This window comes from Lissotriton helveticus, chromosome 1_2 (genome assembly GCF_964261635.1).
Source record: "Lissotriton helveticus chromosome 1_2, aLisHel1.1, whole genome shotgun sequence".
Classification (NCBI taxonomy): domain Eukaryota; kingdom Metazoa; phylum Chordata; class Amphibia; order Caudata; family Salamandridae; genus Lissotriton; species Lissotriton helveticus.
This window is the reverse complement of record NC_136058.1, coordinates 445,902,523-445,926,270: the sequence shown is the minus strand read 5'-3', so window position 1 is coordinate 445,926,270 and position 23,748 is coordinate 445,902,523. Positions and strand designations below refer to the sequence as shown.

The 23,748-nt window shown below is 45.0% G+C and overlaps 1 protein-coding gene across 2 annotated transcripts in view; it reads right to left on the bottom strand.

Moving 5' to 3' along the window:
• LOC144807694 (uncharacterized) overlaps positions 1-23,748 on the bottom strand; it is a 162,845-nt gene that overhangs the window by 114,686 nt on the left and 24,411 nt on the right. Inside the window, exons 1-2 of one of the 2 annotated variants that reach the window (XM_078673338.1) lie at positions 16,842-16,896; positions 13,989-14,106 (exon numbers count right to left, since the gene is read on the bottom strand). The gene's annotated coding sequence lies outside the window, so the exon portion shown is untranslated. Of the gene's footprint in view, positions 1-13,988; positions 14,107-16,841; positions 16,897-23,748 lie in introns of those variants that run through there. The other variant, XM_078673339.1, reaches the window with a different exon arrangement.

Below are 23,748 nucleotides of genomic sequence, written 5' to 3'. Positions count from 1 at the left end.
TAATCGAACATAGGGAATACATATGCATATTTAATCATGCACACATAACATATGATGGATGACACGTAGGGACACAGAACATGACAAAATTTACTTTTCCACATTCCCTCCTTGTCACTACGTTTCCATCAGGAAACATCAATATTCATGATACCATCTATCATTTCATACAGTATCATTTGTTCGTCTCGAATTGTCTTGGAACGGGATTTAGAACGGGGCTTGGGACTAGGAATACAAGAGGTAGCACAAATGCCGCAAATCGCAGGGCCACATTGTATACAGAGGCAGCAGCTGAATATGATCGCTACTGCAATACCTAGAAAGGACAAGACTTTCCATCCCCAGGCGGAAATTATATTCCAGAACCAACCGGACCATGTCCAGGTGCCTGGATCTTGGTGTAACAGATGGGCAATTTTATGGAGTCTGGTTATAGCTGAATAAACAGACGGCGCGTTATTTGGAATGAAAATGCAGCAACTAGATCCGATGACTCTACAGGCCCCGCCCCTATCGGCCAGTATGACGTCAAGGACGAGACGATTCTGTAAAACGACAAATCTCATAGCAGATTGCTCTTCGGTTAAGTTACCTAGAGCAGAGGCAGTCTCATTGACTACAGCTTCGAGGGTTCTTGTTAACCTACGGATCAGCTTACTATTCTGGATAGGTCCTATAAAGAAGAAGAAACCTCTATTGAAATCTGTGTACTGTTCTAGAGCAGTTTCAGTATAATCGACAATGGGGGACTCGATCTCCCTTCTATGTCTAATGTGTACTAGATGTGTGTTTCTATGATAATCAGGTGGGGCTAGGAAAACAGGTGGCAGTAGGAAGGCAATGTAACAGGTTCCCTCCCAATCGAGGGGCAGACGAACATATGCAGTTTGACCACAAATGAAATAAGAATGACGTGAAGCTTTGAAAATAGATTTCCCACTGTCACTATACTTGACAATAGTAGTACAATCACTATGTCCTACGTGTACGGAACCATTATTTCGGACACATAATTCGCCTTTGACTGGTAGTACTGAAATAGCAGGTAAGTCTGGAGTAGTATCAGACTGAACATTCAGGACCATGAAATTCGAAGAATAGTTACCTAAATTATACACTTCATTTTCTAGATCTAACCCGGTTCTGTGGGGGAGACCTTGCTTGTCTGGAAAACATGTACTGTTAAGAAAAGACATATCTGTTGAGGATGACGTTAACGTGGACCATGCTCCACACGAACCATTATGTGAAAAAGGATAAGGAAAGAGTGGCAGAACTCCCTTCGGCGTCTGGAAAGGGGGGAGTCGACCACACACCCAACAATTAGTGGCATTGCTGGTCTGATGTGAGTAATGTAACATGCGGATGAAAGAATTATTACGCATAGCGAGGCGGTAAGAGAGTTCATGAGGAGGTAGATCACTAAACGTATGCTCTACTGTAGTATTAGCAGACTTATTTACATGAGAAACTGAAAAATACAGATAAAATGCATAACTGGTGCAGGAAGTCATAATGCTGAGAAATAATATGAAACATAGAAAAACGATACATCGAATTGAGTTTTGACTAACTCTCTCACTATGGGGGTCTATTTTATACATGTCAGAAACAGTCTAACCGTTTCACCTAGGGGAGGACTTAGACAATCAAACTGGCTGACTTATTTTACTAGACCGGAGTTTCAACTTATACTCCTGTTGCGGAGTTTTCTCTAACGGGGAGGGTGCAGTATCATTGTTCTTTGCGGGACAGTCCTTGAGAATAGTACTTTGGCAATCCTTCAAATCCTGGGAAATGTTCTTTGAGACGGGTTTCAGTCCGTAAAATTTCTTTACGTGCGAAAGGTGCACCCAGCCTTTGCGACCCTCCAACTTCACGGCTGTACGGGTGGCGAGGAGGACCTGTCGGGGCTCCTTCCAGCGAGGCTCTAGCGGACTTGAGCGGTCGAAATTCCGGACAAGAACCATGGATCCTGGAACGATTTCATGCGGTGCCACCTCGGTATTGTCTGGAAATGCGGCGGCAACCTGTGAACGACAAGAGTTGAGGGCAGACATCAAGGAAGCTAGGTAATCTGTCAGCATATTACTTGAAACATCGGTAATACTTCGGGGTCTAGGAGTACCCCACATGTTAGGGGGGCGGCCGAAAACGACCTCATACGGGGACAGACCTGATCTGGAATGTGCGACCATGCGCATATAGAACAAAGCGACTGGCAGAGCTACTAGCCAGTCCACACCTTTCTCTTTACATACTTTGGCGATGCGGATTTTCAGAGTCTGGTTATGTCTCTCTACGAGACCGGCTGCTTCAGGGTGGCGTACACAATGGAACTTCCACTGGTACCCTAACAAAAGGGAAACATGCTTCATTAACTCTGAGGAGAATGGCTGGCCGTTATCAGAATATACGACCCTAGGGAGTCCATAACGGGGGAAGAACTCACGAACCAGCTGCTTGGCAGTGGTCGCGGCTGTGTAATCTGGGACTGGATATGCTTCTGTCCACCTGGACAAAGCGCATACAACTACAAGGACATACTTGAAACCTCGACATCGCTCCATCTGAATATAATCCATCTGGAGGACTTCAAAAGGGTGGTCAGGGGGCTGGAATCCACCTTGTTCCACCGGGACACTTTTACCTGGATTGAACTGGCAACATATCATACAGGTACGGACTTTCTGCTTGGCTGCAGCTCGTAAATGCTTGTTGAACCAAATGTTCTGAATACTGTCTAACATAGCTTTTTCTCCTAAATGTGCTGGACTATGTGCGGTATTAATAATGACTTGAACCATAGAGTCGGGGAGAAACCATGTGGCTTTTCCTTTCGTTAACCATCCTTGATCTGTCTGGACCCCTCCTTGTTCGGACCATTTCTTAATTTCATCGGGAGTAGCATGTAACTGGATATCTATGACATCTTGAGTAGGGTCTTTAACTGTCATGCATGTAGTCGGATCTGGAGTGTGTGTCTGTGTCGGATTAACTGGAATGTCTGGAGTCTGTGCTGTAAGCTTGGCTGTGCGATCTGCTAGATCGTTACCTTGAGAAATGGTGTCAGTAACTTTCGTATGTGCTTTGCACTTCATGATAGCAATGGATGTCGGTAAATGTATGGCATCTAACAGAGCTTGAATAAGGAGACCATGCTGAATCTTGGTTCCATGAGAAGTCATGAAACCTCTCTCTTGCCAGAGCACTCCAAAGTCGTGTACGACTCCAAATGCGTAACGTGAATCTGTGTAAACATTAACTTTCAAGTTCTTGGCGTGTATGCAGGCTTGTGTCAGAGCAACTAGCTCTGCTGCTTGAGCGGACAGGGTGTCAATACGGTGTGTCTCAATAACTTCAGTATCAGTAGTCACTGCATACGCGGCGACTAGTTCTCCTGTACTTGTTCTCATACATGAACCATCCACATAAAGTGTCAGGTCGGGGTCTGGTAACGGAATATCTGTCAGATCTTGTCTTGGCTTTGTCGTAATGTTAACTACTTCCACACAGTCGTGTGTGGCAGAATTCGAACTAACTGATGGTAACAGTGTAGCAGGATTTAAAACGTTGCAGCGTCTGATTTCTATGTGTGGCTGGAACAGTGTCAATTCATAACCTGTTAAACGTGCAATTGTCAAGTGCTGAGTCTGTGTTCGGTTTAAAAGAACTTCCACGGAGTGTGGAACTTGTTCTGTCAGGGAATGTCCTAAGACTATGGAATCACTTTGTCTGATAGCCAGTGCTGTGGCTGCAACTGACTTGAGGCACGCAGGGAGAGCCTGGGCTACAGGATCTAATGTGCTCGAAAAATAAGCACAAGGCTTGTATTGTCCTGCTTGATCTTGTGTGAGAACAGATAATGCTGTACCTTCACGTTCTGTGACGAAAAGTGTAAAAGGCTTACTGTAGTTTGGTGTAGCTAGAACTGGAGCTTGACATAGGGCTTTCTTTAACTCATTGAAACTGAGTGTATGTTCAGATGTCCAAGGGAGTACAGTCGATACGGCTGCCTCCTGTGTCGTTAACTGTATCAGTGGCTTAGCTAGAAATGCATACTGAGGAATCCATTGTCTGCAGTAAGAAGTGAGGCCGATAAAGGCACGTACCTCCTTCTGGGTCTTGGGCTGAGGAAGACTCGCTATTAACTGGATACGGTCTGGTGTCAACTGCCTACCCCTCTTGGACAGTAAGTGTCCTAAGTAGACCACTTGCTGGACACAGAATTGAAGCTTAGAAGGGGACACCTTGTGCCCCATCTCGGCTAGGAAATACAGAACCGTCAGTGACGCTCGCTCGCAGTCACGTTCAGAACGGGCTGTGATCAATAGATCATCGACATACTGGAGCAGGGCAGTGTCAGTTGGCATGTGAATGTTGTCTAGTTGTCTCTTAAGTGCTTGACTGTAAATACTAGGGCTTTCTGTGAAACCTTGAGGAGCTCGTGTGAACATATAGCTCCTTCCATTTAAACAGAATCCGAAAAGAAACTGGCTGTCTGGATGAATGGGAACACTGAAAAACGCGTTCTTGAGGTCGATTACAGTAAAGAACATGGCTTCGGAATCAATGGCTGTTAATAGGGAAGAAATATCTGGGACAACTGGATACTGGGGAATAATACATTTATTAAGTTCTCGTAGGTCAATCACTAATCGATATACTGGGGGTGCATTTGGATCAGTACGTTTCATGACTGGAATGATCGGAGAATTGCATACATTGGAGTCAGTTTCTACAACTACTCCTTGAGCGATGAGCTCGTCAATAATTTTGGATAAGGCTGCTACAGCCTCAGGTGGCAATCTGTACTGTCTGATTCGTGGCAGGACTACACCTGGCTTGAGAGTCACACGATAGGGTGTGATTTGCATGTACCCTACATCGGTTGGACCTTGCGCCCATAAATGCTGCGGAACATTAGACAATCTAGGATCAAAATCTCGTACTACATAGTGACCCTTGAAGTCACGTAGGAACAATCGTATTCCCTCTGGGGAACAGCATATAACTGCACCTAATTCTTTCAGTGTTTTAATGCCTAACAGATTTTCTGGACATGACTTAGTAAGTAACAGATCAGTAGTGCGGGACAATGGACCTACTTCTAGAGTAACTGGCTTTGATATCTCATTTACGATAGGTTTTCCTGAAAATCCAAGGGAAACATTTCTTGAGCCTGAGAGCGGAGCCCCTGGAACTTCGGCGTGGCTAATTGTGGTCCTACTTGCCCCTGTATCAATCAGAAACTTTCTGTCTTTCCCTAATACTTGACTGTGAACATAGGGACCTTCTTGATCTACAGGTATCTCGATGAGAGGCAAGCCTACCTCCCTCTCTAGGCTGTTTCATGAATATGGCTGATACTCTGGATACTCAGACTGTGCATACTGGTACATCTGCTGTGTAACGTGCTGTGTTGCAGCAATGGGCTGCGGTGCTGTAACTGTCTGTGGTGCATTCTGTGGCTGAGGAGTCTGTGAAACTTGTTCTTGTCTAGGCGGACGTGGTCTTTCTTTAGTCTTACCAGTGGCTATGTTGTGTTTCAGAACTGCACACTCGTTTATAAAATGACCTGGCTGTTTACAATAATTGCAGTTCCCTTTAACGGGAGCTGCAGGATGACTGGCTTGATTCGGACCCCTCTTCTGACTGTCTTGAGGAACAGATTGTGCAACTAGTACTTTCATTTTCGTGTCTTTCATACGTTTTCTCTCGTGTTCTTGCTCTTCTCTGATTCTGTTCTGGTGGTATTGGAGCATCTGTAACATCTGGGACGGGGTATTAGCTTGCCAGGTACTTTCGACTTTCAAAACTCGATTTTTAATTGGTGGACTTGAATTCTCGACTAATTTAGTAACAAAAAGATGAGGGTATGACTCACTACTTGTCTTGAGGCCACTGTTGATGCTAAAACATTTCTCAAATCTGGAATAATAATCGCTAATGTCTTCATCTTGTTTCTGTTTACAGGCTGAGATTGCATCCCAGTCTTCATTTCTAGTTGTCAATAATCTGGGTAAAACTTGTATTAATAATTCCGGTAATTCTTTACATTTCGCTCCAAGACCGGTACCTGGTACTCGTGCCTTATCTTCAGCTTCTAGAACTGCCCAATCGATCTTTTTCTCTCCCACCTCCCATTCTTTTTCCTTGAGCTTTTCATACACCCCTGCGGGCAACAGAACCTTTAACATTTTAATTATATCCGGATACGTGTATTCTCCCATACGGAGCATGTCTTTTAATTCTCTATGGAACCCTGCTGGATCTTTATCATGACAGGGAATTAATTTCTTCATCTCTAGGAGTTCCATCTTTGTAATCGGAGTGTAAACAAACACTCGTTCTAGTTCGCCACCCGTTCCTCTAACTGGGTGGACTTCTCGTAACGGATTCTGTCTCTCCATGTAAAATGGTTTACTTTCTGGGGGTGAGACATGAACAAAATGCGGATTCAAAAACGTTCTATATTTGTGACGCTGTTCTAGAATGACACTAATTAAATCGGTACCTAAACCTTTCCATCTATACTGGAGTAACTCGTTCAGGATATCATGTAACGGGCCTGGATCAGAGTGCTGACCCTCATACAATGTAATGAGGTGCTGGATCATATACATACCCGCCAGTCGTTGCTCGGCTGGGGGCATTTTCAGAAACATTTGTGCCACTATTTCGTCTGGAAAAGTGGTAGAATCAGTAATCCATCGGACTGCTGATCGGACTAGTTCTTGTTCATGCATGGTACTTAACTCGCTATAACCGATTCGTGATTTCAGAATGTGATCGGTAACTTGGAATACTTGTTCTAGAGAACCTTGTTCTGGTGCTGGATGATGAAAAATAGACTTGTGTTCTAGGCGTAAATGGCGATCTGGAAATCTAGATTTTCCTACATACGCTATTCTGTCGGGATTCTCGTCCTCAACCTCTTCAGTATCAGAGTTACTTTCTTTCTCGCTTACTTGTGCTGCTTTACGTTGTTCGTGTATCCTTATTATTTCTTTACGAATCTTCTTATACATACTCTCTATAGCACCGATAGTCTTGTGCTTACCCTCGGCTATATTATCACTCCACTTTGTCAGGGTTCTCATTTCGGCTTGATCTTTGGACGGGTAATCTTGTTCTCGTATTAGACAATTAATCAGAAACTTTAATAGCATGAGCTGGACTTCAGCTTTCCTTTGAGACATGACTTCGCCAATGCTTTCTGGATCATCCCCTGTACGGATGAAACGATATATCCTGTCTAGATCTTCTTTCATATCTGGTAGGGTGACTAGATACTCGGTCACCTTTCTTACGCGTAATGAATATAAAACCATACTATCCTCGCCTGGGACTGGATCATAGCCACATTCGTTAAGGGCTTTTCTTATTTCTGCAACAGACTGATACCTGGGCGTACGCTGTGACGCTTGCATATGTAATTCGGCTGTCGTTAAACGCTTGTGTGGCGGCGGGGTTTGAGGAGGACCTCCTCCTGCGGCCCCTAAACTAGAGTCGTCTACTGATCCTCTTCGTACTAGTGTGGCAGGAAATTGAAATGCGGGCTGAACTGGTATGGCGGGCTGGACCGGGGGGACCGTAACAGGTACTGCAAGGGGTGCCCCGGTGTCTGGAGGAACGGGAAGTGCCTGATTTACAGGGACTGGCGGAGCGCGAACAGGATTTGCATATTCTGGGACTGTGTCGTCCAAATAGGACGAAATAAAAATATCAGCTGCGGTCTGTTTGTGACGTAGCTTGGTCGGAATTAATGGTGGCGGGAAATTACTGGATGCCTCTGGGGTCGCTTTTGGCAAGCCCTCGGCAAGGAGAGGATACATACCCTTAATAAGGGCATGCCTCTGTCTGTCTGACTGTTCGGCTTTAACTTGTTCACCTATCTCGATTAGTTCTTTTTCTTGTGCTCGTTCTAAGGATTCTCTACTTAATTCTGACTTTCTGATTTCTTTTTCGGTTCTTTTATGAGCTTCTTTGCGCCATAACTCGATGGCATCTTTCTGTGACTGTCTGGCTTTCTTTTTCCATAATGCCTCTTCTACTCTCATGATGCACTCGGCATCCCATGTACCCGATACGGGCCATCTATACTTTTCTTCTAACTGTTTGGTATACTCTACCCATAAATCTAGATACAATATGGCGCTTATGCCATGCTTCTGATACATAAAATGACCTGGACTGTCCCTAGGCGGGACAGGAACTGCTGCTTCTAGCAGACCTTTTCTAGTTCTCAACTGACGTAACTTAGAAAACAAGGGCATGACTGGACTGTAATCTAGACACAATACAATACACAATGAACACGATACTTATTCCCCATTCATACCACGACATTAAAATACATGAAGAACATTTAAAATAACAGTTCGAACAGAATACTACCTGGAATACGGAAAACAGAATACATGAATTTTCTCGAGAACAGAACTGACTGGAACAGAAACTAGATGCACTGCTGAAACAGTACGAAACTTACCGGTCTCATAAAGAGATACGTCAGGACCCGCATCCACCGAAGTGGACACTTCGTTTGTGGGTCTGTGTACCACCAACCCACGGACCAGAGTCAATTAAATTGACCCTGTCTAGATACTACCCCAGTAACGGTACTCACCGGGCAGCAAGAACGGAAGGCCTCGGACTGGACTGGACTGCTTCGACGTCGGACGGACGAACTTCGGACTTCTGTTACGGGTGGGCCTCCGGATACCTCGGACCTTGGACTCTCGGCTTGGGCTCTGGTCGGGACTCGCCGCGTTCCTCCACCGTCTCGTCTGGATGCTGGACCGCCTCCTCCGTCTCCTCCGTGGGCCTGAGGGATACTTGAAGCAGAAATATCTGCCGGTGCGCAGAAGAGTTCCGTCACGACTGCAGAGGGTCAGGGGGTCGGCGTGGCTTCACCGACGCGTGGGGAAAGGGCAAGTTCCTGTTCGGGCGCCATTATGTGGTAAATAAATAAATAATACCTCTATTTTTGGATGAATAAATGAATAACAGATAGCTCAATAAATAAGAGTCAAGATTCGAGGTAGTAGGAGTTTTGCAGGTTTAATACAGCATAAGGACAGGAACAGGATGACCTGCACAGGAATAGGATGGCAGGGCCCGACAGCGCTGTCGGGGTCAGGATCTAGGATGAGCGCTCTAAGGATAACTTTTTAATAACAGTACATGAGCATATATACATAACGCAAACACATAGCATTACATTGCAATAGGCGTAGCAGTGGGTGGAGCAAAAGGCGTGACGCGTAGCAGTCGCGAAAGATAAGGGTGAAAATGGGTGTAACAGGGCGTATACATGGACATGTGATGCAAACGTAACAGAATATGTCATGAATGGGGCGGAAACCATGGAGGGGGCTACCTAAGGAGCCGGGACCTCTAACCTGGTGGTGCGCGCAAACTGGCAATGACGTGTTACTAGGAGAAGCTGGGGGCTATGAACTCTGTGCTAGGAGCAGAGACTGAAGTCTGGAGAGTCAGGGCGACATGTACCTAAACAGTATCTAGTATCTGATGTTTAGAGAACATGTTGATATAAACTATAAGTCAAGAGGGGAAAGGCTAACTTGATTCTAAGACTGGAGCATGCATTATTCTACATGTAGTGCGTGATGAAGAATATTAAATAACCATTAAATGCAGTATTTCTCTTACATGGAGACGTAAAAGCTAGACAATGACGGAAACTATTGATGCGATTCAGTAGCTTTAAGAATGCAGAGGAGGAGGACTGAACTGATAACTGGAATCATAACATACTCTTGGCAGACTCAGAGGCAGAGCCAGGCTGAACCGGGCACTGCGAGGCAGGAAGTAAGTGAAGGGTCGAGGATACAGGTGGGGGCTGTATCGCTCCTCAGCGAGAGCTCAGGAGACAGGAGCTGAATCTGATGTCCGGGCCCTTTTGAGGCCTAGAAACGGGAACTTTACAATGAAATAACGTGCACACTGAGAAACGTGGCAACGTAGCTTTACATGGGCCTGATATTCGTAGTATTCACGAGAACTGGAAACTGGCATACTAGAGGTGGACACAACTGTAATTGCGTCTTTAATCGAACATAGGGAATACATATGCATATTTAATCATGCACACATAACATATGATGGATGACACGTAGGGACACAGAACATGACAAAATTTACTTTTCCACACCTCCCTAACTCTCTTCCCTCACGTCTACTACATTGCTCCTAAAGCGTGGAAAGACCTGCCACTACACGTAAGAGCCTCCTCCTCGCTGCATTCCACAAGAAGACGAAGACGTGGCTTTTCGAATAGGTCCTAGATTTGGCTACATTCACACCTGCTCAGCACCAGGATACCCTTCTGGGTAATAGTGCACTCTACAAATCTGCATAACATAAAGGGTGTGGTTCTTTTCCAATGACACCACATGGCTATTTTTTGCTTTATGTCGCAGGTAAGCCCATTTAAAGTGACACTTCATACTCACAATGTAAACAAGTGCTGGGCCTCTGCGCACCTCGCTGGGCGGCGAGCCCGAGATTTCCAGAGATACTGGTGGTAATTACATCCACGCCGCCAATGTTTACAGCCCGAGACAAGAGCTCCTGCCCATCACATGCCATTCACCTCAAAGCGATCTGACAAGCCGGAGATCTCTTAAAACGCAAACGATATAAGATTGTATTAATTCCACTGAACTCCCCCTGCCCACCCCCAACAGTAGAAAAAGAATGTTTTTGATAAAAAGTGGTTTGTATTTTACGTTGCCCAGGGCGATGGGAGAGGCGCTCTTCCTAGCCCAGGGGCGACGGCGCTGTTTAAGCATCGAAAGATGCTGGGGCAGGACGACTGCGTGATCACAAAAGCAGCCAAACCGTAGCTTCTCTGATTTTTTTTTCGCTGGAGTTTGCCATCCAGACTTCACATCACAAACGAAGGGGCCAAGTGTCAGCGTGTTATCTTGTTATCCAAATATTTAGACGTGGCAGCTCCAAAGGGGGCAGAGTTTTCATGCAGAATAACAAGGGAGTATTATTAAACGCCCAGACTATTAGTTAAAGGCAGTTTACACTTTCTTCGAATGTAAATGAACCATGTAAATCTGCTCAGTGGAATAATGCACACGCTGCAAGGGCTTGTGGGCAGCCTGCAAACTACCGGTTCCAGTTCTGGCGCACCCCCTCGACCTTTCATCTCGCTGGGGCCAATAGGAAGTCGACAATCGATAGTATTACATAACACCAACTACCAATACAGCGCTTTGAGATTTTGCGGCTGAAGCGCTTTACAGGGAAACATACTAACAAACATTCTTTTGACTCATTAAAAGCAGAGAATGCGCCCTCGTTAATTTCTTTTGAATCTGTCCTGATGGCGAGCGGAGCGGGGCTGCGGGCTCTACCAGAAGGGCCATTAACGGCGAGCAAGAGCCCAGGGGTGGGAGGGGGTCTTGGCAGTAAATATTGGGCTTGGGCCCGTACCCTGCCTGTGTGCCCTCCCCCCTCCCCCCTCCCGGGCTGTGACAGCTTCCAGGCGCGCGCACACAGCCGCACCCAAGCATTTCACAGGTCTTTAACAGGCCATTAGCATGTTAATGAGGCTATTTTCACCTCTCAGCGCCCCTGCAGCCCCACTCTGACTACCGCGGAAATCGCCCGGCCCCCACAGGCAGCAGAGTCTCGATGTCAGCGCTGGTTGCAGACAGCCTTTAAAAAAATAAATAACCTCGGGTACGATGTCTGAAAGGTCCGCGGGCCGCCGGGAAAGGCTTGCCGGGCCGCCAGCGGCCCGCGGGCCGTACTATGAGTACCCCTGTAGTAGACAAAGCAGTGACGATATTCTGAAGAGTTTCTGAAGAGAAAAGGTAGAGGTACTGAGCAGAGCTCAGAGAGACTCCCTCCACACGACGTGCGGTAGAAAATCTGAGAGCCTGAGCCTCTGAGGAGAAGGTTCCAGAGGGTGCTGATTCCTGATTGGCTGGAGTTTGTACCACATCTAATGACTTGGACACGTTATTAAAGAAACAAGTTTTTTCCTATTAACGTCCATGTTACAATACTTCTTATTGCTCTTTTAGCTATGCTTTCGGTATGCTATTGCTATATTGCTATTCTATGTAGCGTGGGCACCCCACTTCGACTACGGGGAATGATTCAAGCATGTGAATCTATGAAAGATACCCCATTACTGCAGATTTCTCACTACTGAAGCTCTTACCCAAGTTGCTTTAGCCTTAGTCATCTCTCACATTGACTACACTAACTCTTTACTTTGGCATTCCGGCATATCAATCCAAAAGACTGCAACTAGTGCCAAACCAGGCTGCTAGATTAATCTATCGCCAGTCAAGAATCCTTCTTATGAAAAAGTTACATTGGCTTCTGGTGGTCGAACTCAGTGCATTCGAGTTGGGATGCCTCCTCTTTAAAGCGCTCCATGGCAACTGCCCAGTGTCTGTATCTACTCCGGTCCAGAGATATATCCACACTCTGGATCTTAGGTCTTCCCATTTGAATCCTCTAGCTACTCCGTCCTTTAAACGCTAGAAGTTGGGGGGGGGGGCTAAGATTTGCAGTCCTGGCCCCTCAATTTTGGAATTCTATCCCTCAGGACATTAGATCGATGATATCATATCCTCAATTTTGGAAACTCTTAAAGACCTGGCTCTTTCACCAGACTTATGAACGAATCACTTAGCGGCAGGACTCCCTTGTGGTGTGCGCGCACTTTATAAGCACTTTTAACATAACATAACATTTAACATCGTCTAAATGGGACAACCTGGAAAGTCCATCTGCACTGGCAGTCCCAGGTCTCTGTTTCACTTCAAAGTCTATTCCCTGTAGGGAGATGGACTACTTTAGCCATTTGGGATTCTCACCTTTCATTTGCATTAACCATTGGAGAGGCCTGTAGTCGGTTTGAACTAGGAAGCGAGAGCAAAACAGGTTTGACCTAAACTTCTCAAGGGACCAAACCACAGCAAAGGCGTCCATCTAAATGACAGTTCAACGCTGTTTCCTGGGATTAGCCTTCTACTGATGAAAGCCACTGGCTGATCTTGACCTTGGTCATGTTTTTGGATAGCACTGCTCCTATACCATGTTCCGAGGCATCAGTCTGCACAATGAATTGCTTGACATAATCTGCAGCTTTCAGAACAGGTGCAGAGCACATTGCTTCCTTCAGAGTGTCAGAAACCTTTAGACAGCTCACAGTCCAGTTCACTATTTTAAGGCATTCTTTTGGATTTCAGCTCTGTGAAGGGTGCCACAATGGTGCCATAATCCCTCACAAACCTCCTATAGTACCAGGGAAGCCAAGGAAGGCCCTCACTTGAGTCTGGGTAGTTGGAGCCACCGAGTCCAGAATGGTCTAGATCTTGGGTAGCAAGGGTTGAACCTGGCCTCCACTAACAAGGTGACCCAAGTATGCAACCTTGCCCTGCCCTATCTGGCACACAGTGATAGGGGCCATTAGTTCCTCAATTTCTCTGCCACTGTTTTTAATCTCAACATGGACTAGGAAGATCACATTAACTATATTGTAACAACTGTTCGATAGTTGATCTTATATTCAGACTTCACCAATCTCACATCTTATGACACAACATCCTCTGTCCTACTATGCTCATCCGGCGTACTTAATAAAAGATCTGCGACAAAGTGCCCTCTTGTGGTGCCCACCAGGAATTGTAGCGCCGGCCTGGTGAGGAGTATAGCCCAATGATGAAGCATGTCACCTTTAGGTGAGTGACCGCAACTTTTCTTAAAAGCACATGCTTCCTAGGGTGTCTGCGTTCAGTTACAGATAATGTCTCTGGGACTGAACCTCCGGAACAGTATACTGTGATTTGACTGTTTTATTTAACAAATGTACATAGCAGATATTGGCCCTTCCTTGTTTCACAAAAATGATCCGATACCTGCCTCGGAGCGCACTTCTTACAGACGAGTCTGGGGTTATAATATTGCTGCTACAAGCTCCTTACCTGTGCGAGTTATCGGGAACGATGCAGGGGCAGACCCAAACCAGCCACACGTGGAGATCAATGACAAATACTGAAGAATTAACAGAGCTTCCAAGCTGGTGACCATTACTTATTTGACCTTGAAAATAAAAGACACGTTTTTAGTATTCTGATGACTCATGACCATAAAAAAACAAAGGTTATAAATTCAATATTGTGTCAAATACTTAAAAAATGGAACTCGATGTGCTGAATCGTATGTTGTCCCAGGTCATGCGTGACACCTTCCACCACTATTGCTTATGGGACTTGTAGTTTTGCTTTTCTCATTAAAAGGATGGTCTCTAAAGTCCCAGTGTTCTAAGCGATGTTGGTCAAAATCAGAGGCCTGAGTGAGGGTGAAGCATGACACTGCTCTTCTTAGCAGTGAGATGAATCACAGTTTCCCAGCCCTTCCATTCTTTGACCTACAGAGGCTCGTCGGCCATTCATATTTTTTTGCAACGAGAAAGAAACTTTTATTGCAGCTTGTGTCACTGAAGAGATAAAACGCCTGGGCGTGTTTAATTAACTACTAACAAACATGAACAATCAAGAACATGAGTTTCTGGAAAACTATCCAGCACCCAATAAGAATCAGCCGCCCTTGAAACCCAGGAGTTCTTGAGGCTTTAGAGAGGATGAATTGCACGTGGTATAAGAGGAACACTACATCAACTCAAAGCTCACTTCTCAGGGATGTACTGAAATGCCAGCCTCATGGCACACTTAGCCAGCTCTTCACCTCCTCCTCCTCCTCAAACTGTTGACAAGCTATCAGGGCAAATGAGCCTGCAGCTAAGCATCGCTGGCTTGGTTCCACACCAGACCAGGCAATGTGGTCAACTCCATACTCCTCCAAGTCAGCATGCTCTCTGGTCGAGCCAGTCCTAGCCCCACATGAATCACAACTATCACAACTATTTTAATGGTACTAAGTTATGTTTCTGCTAAATGTAGGAGTCAAAAAGGGAAAGATTTTACTAGAAAGTACTGAAAGAGAAATCATGAAGTTTTTCAATATTTCTGAGTCTGCCACAGTACACAGGAGCATTATTTCTCTACAGCAGCAAATCATGTATGTGCCCTGTAGAAAGCTTGTTCGAATGAAACATGGAATTTATTGCAGCCTACAATTCATGCAACAACATAGAGCGCAAGATAACTTGTGTTATTATTCCAGCAGAACGAAATGCCATTCCTAATGTGTACGTCATTTTAAAGACAAACCCAGAAAAATATACGGTCAGTGTTGTTCTTCTGCCTGTTAAAAGACAATATCCATTAATGTGTCAGTAATTAAAACACTATGAGAAACTCTACTCTATGGCAGGGTGCTGCCTGCCACTATATTGCAGGTTACTTCCAAGATAATCTGATTTATACATACATACTCCAGGGTGCTGCCAGCTATCGGGTCTGCACACAGCAGTCTGGAGCCACTCAGGAAGGAGGTAAGCTCTTCATTTCATCTTAAGCCCTTAGGGTACATTCACAGCCTGATGGGTCCGGAGAACTTTATCCGCGCTCTAACTGCGCCGAGCAGATAGACGTAGACCAACATAGTCTGTGTTGTGTGCTGGGTGATGCCTGGCATCTTATTATCGTTGGCGGATGGATGAAGCTCTGATAAGAGCTACTACAAGAAGAGCAGAGAAATAGGACCTCAGATCGCCACAGAGTGATAACTGCCCAGAAGCTGAACAAAGAACTCTGGAACAGCAAACCTCCTGCACCCTGGAGATTCTCCAGAGTAAGCAAATGATGGTAATGAAATGCAAACTGCAGCATTAAGGTCACTGTAACACTGGGCAGGGGATGGGAGGAAAAGAACCGGATAATGTTGAGTGGTGGCGTAGTGAACTGACGTCCTCCCCCTCTCTGCCTCATTATCCGCATGACTGGAACAGGGGAGAAGCCTGTTCCTGGGAACTAGCCGACGAATTGGATGACGCCTTTTAACTGGAAGACACACGAGAACGCAGCTCTGCCCCCTGATGACGGCGCGGGATTCCTAGTGGGTAAAAACGCGGAAGAAAATGTCCTGGCGTGTGACGTCACCGACCGAGGATCGAGAGTGGGAGAGCGGCCCGGAAGAGCAGAGAACGGAGCTTTAGGAGGCTAACCCGAGGACGACAGGAGTAAGCCAGGAGGCCACCGGATCCGTGAATCGCCGTGCCACACAGGGAGGAGTGTGGCTACAACAGGTATGGCAGCGTTTGGCGGGCTGGGTAGGAAGACGGGGTGCTTCTAAACCGTAGCCGCGTGTGTGCCACAATATATGCCCAACCTTTCTTTGTCCTCACCGTGTAAATATACCCCTTCTCACCAGTAATCACGCCTCTGCACCCTCGCACGTTTAATAAAGTGTTTAGCACCTTAGCACGGGTGTCCCCTGCACTTGCCCGGTTCCCTGTGGGAGAGTCCAGATAGAGTACATATCCTGACGACCTGTACCTTTTTCTTTTCCCTGGCGGAGTCCAACGAGGAGTTAGGAAGAGCGGAAAATCCCCCGAAGTCTGCCTCTTAACCATCTGGAAACAAGACCATAACCAGACGCCATCACGGACCCCAGAGCTTTTCAGAGAGACACCTTGACAACCTGACATAAAAAGACGTTTTCCAAAATAAAACCTTACCTACCCCGAACTGGCCTTAGGTCTCTTCTTGATCCCACGCCACAGTCACACACTACAACATCTTTCCCTTTAAACCGAAGATAACAGCCTACAATAAAAAACTAACCAAAAAGCAACAAAACTAGAAAATGCATTTCCAAAAGCTGCAAAAGAGAAACTGTTAATACAAATGAACAATATTAAACTTTGTTGGTACCTTAGTAATGTGCTTACTTCTGGGCTTCACTCCATCTGCAGCAATAACGCTCTGAAAGGAGAAATTATTGCTGTGAGTCTCAGAGTCTTCAGTATTACTGGTCTCAGTCACGAAGACTGTGGTGTCGGAAGATAACTTTCTCTTATTTGGCTTCATAGATCCACCAGTCACGCCATCGCTTTTAGTAGACATGCTACTGTCAGCAGCATCATAACTTCAGGCAGACCAGCGAAGTGGATATCACCACTCACTTTGGGTGAACAGACTCGTCTCTGCTACATACATCCACTCTGTTCTCAAATTTGCTTGGGGCTGCCAAAATGCAAAGAGTTGCAATATATTCGCCACACTTTCCTGACTACCTTGTTTTAAAAAGCTGTGACATTCAAGCGTGATTCTTGGTTCATCTCCAAGATGAATTTTTTTAGAGATTCTATTGCCACACAATACTATTCCCATATTCCAGTTTGTCCACAGGGTGCTTCAAGCCTGGTAGTTTGTCTCCTGCCTGTTTTGCAGATAATTTCAGATAGTTTCTGTAAGAAACTGAATTATTATTTACGGTAGATGAGGAACAATCACAACCGTTGTCAGAATGAACTTTCAAAGCCATTCAATTAACCTAGGATCAACCCCCTGGTACCTAAGCACGGAACAGGCAGGCTTAACTTAAGGTAATATGTCAAATATTTATGCAGAAACCAAAAAAGTAAAAGTCAAAATGCAAAACAATAAAAAAAAAAAAAATAGAAAAAAAAAGTAAAATGTATTGAACAAAATGACACTAAAATGACAAAATCCAATAAGGGGAATGAGATTTGAACTGTAACGCTGTAAGAATCACAAGGTGCCAATAGATGAGGGTCCCGGGCATGGATTAGTCTCTCTGGAGCTGACTGCCAAGTGTGAGTGAACTTGTTCTCCCAGTTCAGCAGGAAGTCACTATACCGGAGGAAGGGCTTTAAGTGTAATGAAAAACCTTGTGATGGCTCCCAGAGGGACGTGGTCGATGTAATGAAGGGCGTGGCTTAAAAACCCAAACTGAAAATACATGCTCGGCATAGTGTGTCGCCCCACTGGTATTTTGCTGCTTCGCCATTCCATCCATATATAACAAGTAACATTACATCTACTACAAGCCAGGACTATTGGCTTTGTCAATGGTTGTTAGTTGCATAAGATAAATATGCAAAAGTGATGGCTTCAAAGCTTGAGGGGGGCTGCTAAGGGTGAGAGGGGGCTGCGAGAGGTGAGAGAACTGTAGCTGGTGTGAGAGCGGCGCTGCAAGGGTGTAATGGGTGCTGCGAGTGTGTGATGGGTGCTGCGAGGGTGTGATGGGCGCTGCGAGGGTGTGAGAGGCGCTGCGAGGGTGTGATGGGCGCTGCGAGGGTGTGATGGGCGCTGCGAGGGTGTGATGGGTGCTGCGAGAATGTGAGAGGCGCTGCGAGGGTGTGATGGGCGCTGCGAGGGTGTGATGGGTGCTGCGAGGATGTGAGAGGCGCTGTGGGGTGGTGAGAGGACACTGTGAGGGGTGCTTCTGGGGATGAGAGTGGCGCTACTAAGGGTGAGAGGGGCTCTGCTGGAGGTGAGAAAGAACTCCAGGTGGTGTGAAAGCTGCACTGCTTGAGCGAGAGAGGGCCTGGTGGGGGTAACAGATGTGCTGAAGAGGGAGCGAAAGGGTACTGTAGTAGACAAGCAGTAATTCGGGGGTTAGAAGGGTGACACAGGGTTCGGGGACGGGGGCTGCAGGGGGCAAGGGATGCCTTGCAAGGGGGAGAGGGGACATTGCTGGTGGGAGAAGGACACTGACGTGTACCTGGGAGCTGTGCACGAGAGGGGATCGCTGCAGACTTCATCGAGGGCATTGAAGAGGGTGAGGCTGGGGGCACTACCACAGTAAGGAGTGCCATGGCAGTGGCTAACAACAACAAAAGGATGGAGCAGATAGTGTGATAAGTGTGTAAACGGGTGCCCCTCTGGTGTGAGATTGGATGTCCCACGGAGGGAGGCCGGGCAGCGCGTCACTGGTTGAAGGTGTAACTCGGGGAGTGATCAGAGGTGCGCTTCTGGTAGTGAGCCGTCACAGTGAGATCTTGAAAGGAGTGAGTTTGTATGGGGGGGGGAGTCCCTGTCTACCGGGACTGTGTGTGCACGCGTGTGGTTGAGGTGTGAATAGGGCGCACACTGCAAGAAGTCACTGTGGGGAGAGTGGATGGGTGCACGGGTGATAGTGAGTGTATGGAATCACCGTGTGAAGGTTGCATCCATGCAGGTGGTGATGAAGCAAGGAGAGGGTGAACCAGTGTGTGTTATGACTGTCTGCTGGAGGGCTGTGTGCAGCGATGAAGGGCTGCTCGTTGAAGGTGTGTGCAGCGTGATTGTGAGGGGACTGTGAGTGCAGGTAGTGTCTGAGAACAACTGTCTGCCAGCAGTGCGTGATACGTCACCGATGCCCTGAAAACGCGTTGGCAGTACATATATCGCTGTGACACCCCTCATGGAAAGTGCGTGCAAGGCGCGTGTCTTCAGAGAAATGTGTGCACCGGGAACCATTGTGCAGACGTTATATCAGAGGGAGTGTATCAGTGAGATTGTACATAGAGAAGCTTCTTGCAGAAAGTCACTACAACAAAGTGTGTCCGGGGGAGTGCGTGTATGGGGGTCACCAGCTAGGAAGTCACCACAGCCGATTAGGAAGTCATTGCAAGAAAAGTGTGTGCAAAGGGGGTCACCAGCTAGGTAGCCACTAGCTACTGCAGGGAGAGTGCGTGCAGGGTGAATACCAGCTAGGAAGTCACCGCAAGGAAAGTGTGTGCAAGGTAAGTGCGTGCATGGGGGGTCACTGGCAAGGAAGTTATTGAGACAAAAGTGTGTGCAGGGTGAAGGCATGCATGGGGGTCACCAGCTAGGAAGTCGCTTTAAGGAAAGTGTTTGCAGGATGAGTGCATGAATGGGGGCGTTACTGGCTTGAAAGTTATGTGGCCTACACTGTCATCCACTCGAAAGGGTGTTCTGTTCTGTATTATTACATGTGTGATATACGAGGCTCCGAGTAGGATTGCATGCCATGAGTCAGCAGGGGGCAGTTATTCCGCAGCTGTTAACTCCTGCCGCTCATGATTATTCTAAGGTATGGGTAATCCACACGCACAGAGGTGTAATCACTCAGAAAAACACAGCATGCCGCACACGATGAATACCACTTTAATTTGACAAGTCCCAAAGACAGCTCTGTGATCAAGAACAGAGAATGGTGAGTGTGTGCGTGCTTACGTGCGTGTGTGGGGATTGCCCTAGAGTAAAATGTCAATGTCTGTGTTCCCTCACAGATTTTCTGTAATTTTCGCCAATACTGAACTTAAGGACCCTAGTCTGCGAAGATATCTGCTTGTGGGTTATTATGTTAACATTTTAAATGCTGCACCTTTTAATTTGTTCCGATAGGAAAAGATCATTAACCCGCACCTACTTTGATAATGGGAAGGAAAGCATTTTTTAAGGGAACTTGCGAGAAAGTAGCTCTTTTTCGAGGAAATATTGTTCGTTTGTGGCCGATTGCTGTGTTCAACTTGTACATTTGGGAAAAACCTGATCTATGAAAAGGCCAATATTCGTGATGGCCATAAAACTTAAATCTGGTAGTAAACATCTGGCACACTCCGAGATGCAAGTAACGCTGAACGGCCTGTCCCACACAAAATACTGGCTGCGCACGGAGTTTGCACCGCGTGGGACGGGATCGTCCACGCGTAAAATCGATATAAAGCAAGGATTTTGACTTCTTTTTTTTTTTTTTTTTTTATTGTTTTCAGTGGCAGAGGTATACAATACAAGGATGAGGAAAACATTTTGAATTTAACATATTGGTACTCATTCACGTAGCGGTCAATACATTTTTGACGGAACCAAAGACGAGAAAATAAACCGGTAAAACATTGTTAAATTAAATCCAATTATCAATAGGAGACCATAATTTCCTAGCAAATGTCCTCTTTCTATGTCCTTTCAGTTTGTACACTGCTTTGTCCATTCTATACACATCTAGCAGCTTACCCAACCATTGTTCGAAAGATGGTGGGTCAACATCTAACCATCTTAAAGTAATACAAAAACGATAGATAGACATTCCGATAAACATAAAATATTCTTGGTCAGCTGATAGACTCTTGGATGGAAAATATAAACCAAAAATAATCACAGATGGACATAATTTGATATTAGTATTAAGCAAATTGGTCAAAAACTTTTCTATCCTATTAATATATACAATTAATTTAGAGCAGCTAAAGAACATGTGACAAGAATCTGCTGCTACAGTACCACATCGGCTGCAATTAATGCCTTTCGTAGCTTTCCATTTGGCCAATTTTGCCGGTGTGTAGTAAAGATCTAAACAGGCCATATAATGTTGGCTTTTGAGAGAGCTATTGATTAATATTTTATTGCTGATCTCAAACGCCCTTGCCAGATCTATCCCTTCTGTACCCAACTTCCTTTCCCATTTCTGTGTTTGTTGGTCAAGATCATCGTGCAGCCTATTGACCATTAGTTGATAAATTGTACCAATACGGCTATCCCTCCTACCACTCTCCATAACAGCATTAGACACCATTTCATCATTATATAAAAGGTTTTTTTTTCCCAAAAAACTACGGATTTGTAGATATTTAAAAAAATCCTTTCTAAGGAGGCCAAATATATCTTGAAGTTCAGAAAAAGACATCAAGGCCCCATTATGGTAGAGTTGCCCAATTGAGTGTATCTGTCCCAAACGAAATCGATTCGTGGGGATATCTTCAGGGATGTCGGATATTGGTATATTGCAGCAAATGGGTGAGTAAAAATTATATTTTGGAATAATCCGTAAAGCTTTATTAATTTGTCTCCAAACCAAAAAAGCAGAGAGAAAAACCTTAAATTTTGTTTTCTTGTAGTAGCTCTGTTCCATAAATATCAATAAGCATTGGCGTGCGTGAGTACCCAGAAGCATTTCATAGATGGAGGGTGAAGCAAAAATTTCATTAATATGATCATGAAATAATAAAACCTTAATTGTTTTAAGAGTTATAGCCCAATAATACATCCTAAAATTCGGAAATCCCAGCCCGCCACATCCTTGCGGTAGGGTACACCATTTTAGCGATCTCCTTGAACGACGATACCCCCATAGAAATCTGGACAGCATCCTATCTATTTTGTTAAAAAGAGACATAGAAAAAAATAAGGGAATGGTTCGAAACAAATAAAGAAATTTTGGAAAAATCAACATCTTAATAACATTGGTCCGTCCAAATAAGGATAAATGTAAATTATTTATTCTTTCTAAGGTTCTGTTAGTGGATATGAGTAATGGATCCACATTGAGTCCAACAATGTCATCTATTTTCGATGATATAGTTACACCGAGATATGTGGCGGTGTCATTAATAGGAATATCGGTAGGTATACCAGTTTTAGAGTGTATAATTTGGGTTTTTGAGATGTTTAATTTGTATCCGGATAGCTTGCCAAATTCGCTTGCAATTTCTATTATTTTAGGTAATGCAGAGGAGAGATCAGAGGTTACAATGGCCACGTCGTCCGCGTAAGCTAGTACTTTATGGTCTATCTCATAGAGACGAACATGTGGAATGCCAGGTTCTATAATTAGTCTATTCAAATAAGGTTCTAAATAAAGTGCAAATAAAAGTGGAGAGCAAGGGCATCCTTGCCTGGTCCCCCTGGTGATCGAGAATGGGTTAGAAATATCCGTACCTAGTCTTATTACACCCTGTGCGTTAAAGTAAAGTGATTGTATAGCTTTAATGAATTGTGGTGGGAAACCCTTCCATTTTAGCACAGACCAAAGGAACCCCCAGTCGACTCTGTCAAACGCCTTTTCAGCATCAAGCAGAATAACTCCGGCTGGGGATTCCTTTGCCTGAGCCCAATCCAGCAATGCAATAACCCTTTTCACATGATCTGTAGTGTCCCTGTGCTTAATAAACCCATGTTGAATATTAGAAACTAAACCCGGCATAACGTCGTTTAATCTATTTGCAAGAATTTTAGAGTAGATCTTGCTGTCGGCTGTAATCAGAGAAATAGGACGATACGAGCCTAATTCTTTTGGATCTTTGTTCTTTTTAACAAATACAACTATAGTAGCTGTAGACCAGGAATCAGGAGCTTTGTCTTGAAACGCTACATTAAAAATTTTGATCAGCTCTGGTTTCAGCAAGAATCTAAATGTCCGATAAAATTCGAGAGGAATCTGATCAGGCCCCATGGCTTTACCGGCTGCAAGACTCGTGATAGCCCTTTCAATCTCTTCCCAGCTTATTGGGCTAGTAAATAGATCTATATCATCTATACACAAGGAAGGTTGATTAATAACTTGAAAATATTCTATAGGATCAAGAGTCTTGTCAATTTCGTTATTAGAGTCATTATACAGCATCTTATAGAAGCCCTGAAATGCCGCTAATATTCCTTCCCTGCTTTCGCAGAGAATCCCATTTGTATCTTTAACGCACTGTATTTCGTTATAAGATGATTTTTGTCGTAAGCGCTGGGCTAAGATTTTTCCCGTACGTTCACTCAATTCGTAGCGTTCCGATTTATATTGTTTAAATTTTGCCGCTACTTCTTCAGCAATATGTGTGCGAAGACCAGAGCGTTCAATGGTTAGTCGCCTTTGTACATCCTCTATATTAGCCTTATTTTTGCATGCGATAGATAAATCAAGCTCGATCTGCCTAATCTTATTTAGTTTATCCCTGAAGTCTGTTTGATTTTTTTTCCTCTTATAATTTGCAAAACTAATAGTCTCGCCCCGTATAATAGATTTAAAAGAATCCCAGACTACTTGTGGGGAAGCAGTGTCGTTATTAATCAAAAAATAATCTTTAATAATATTGACCATATT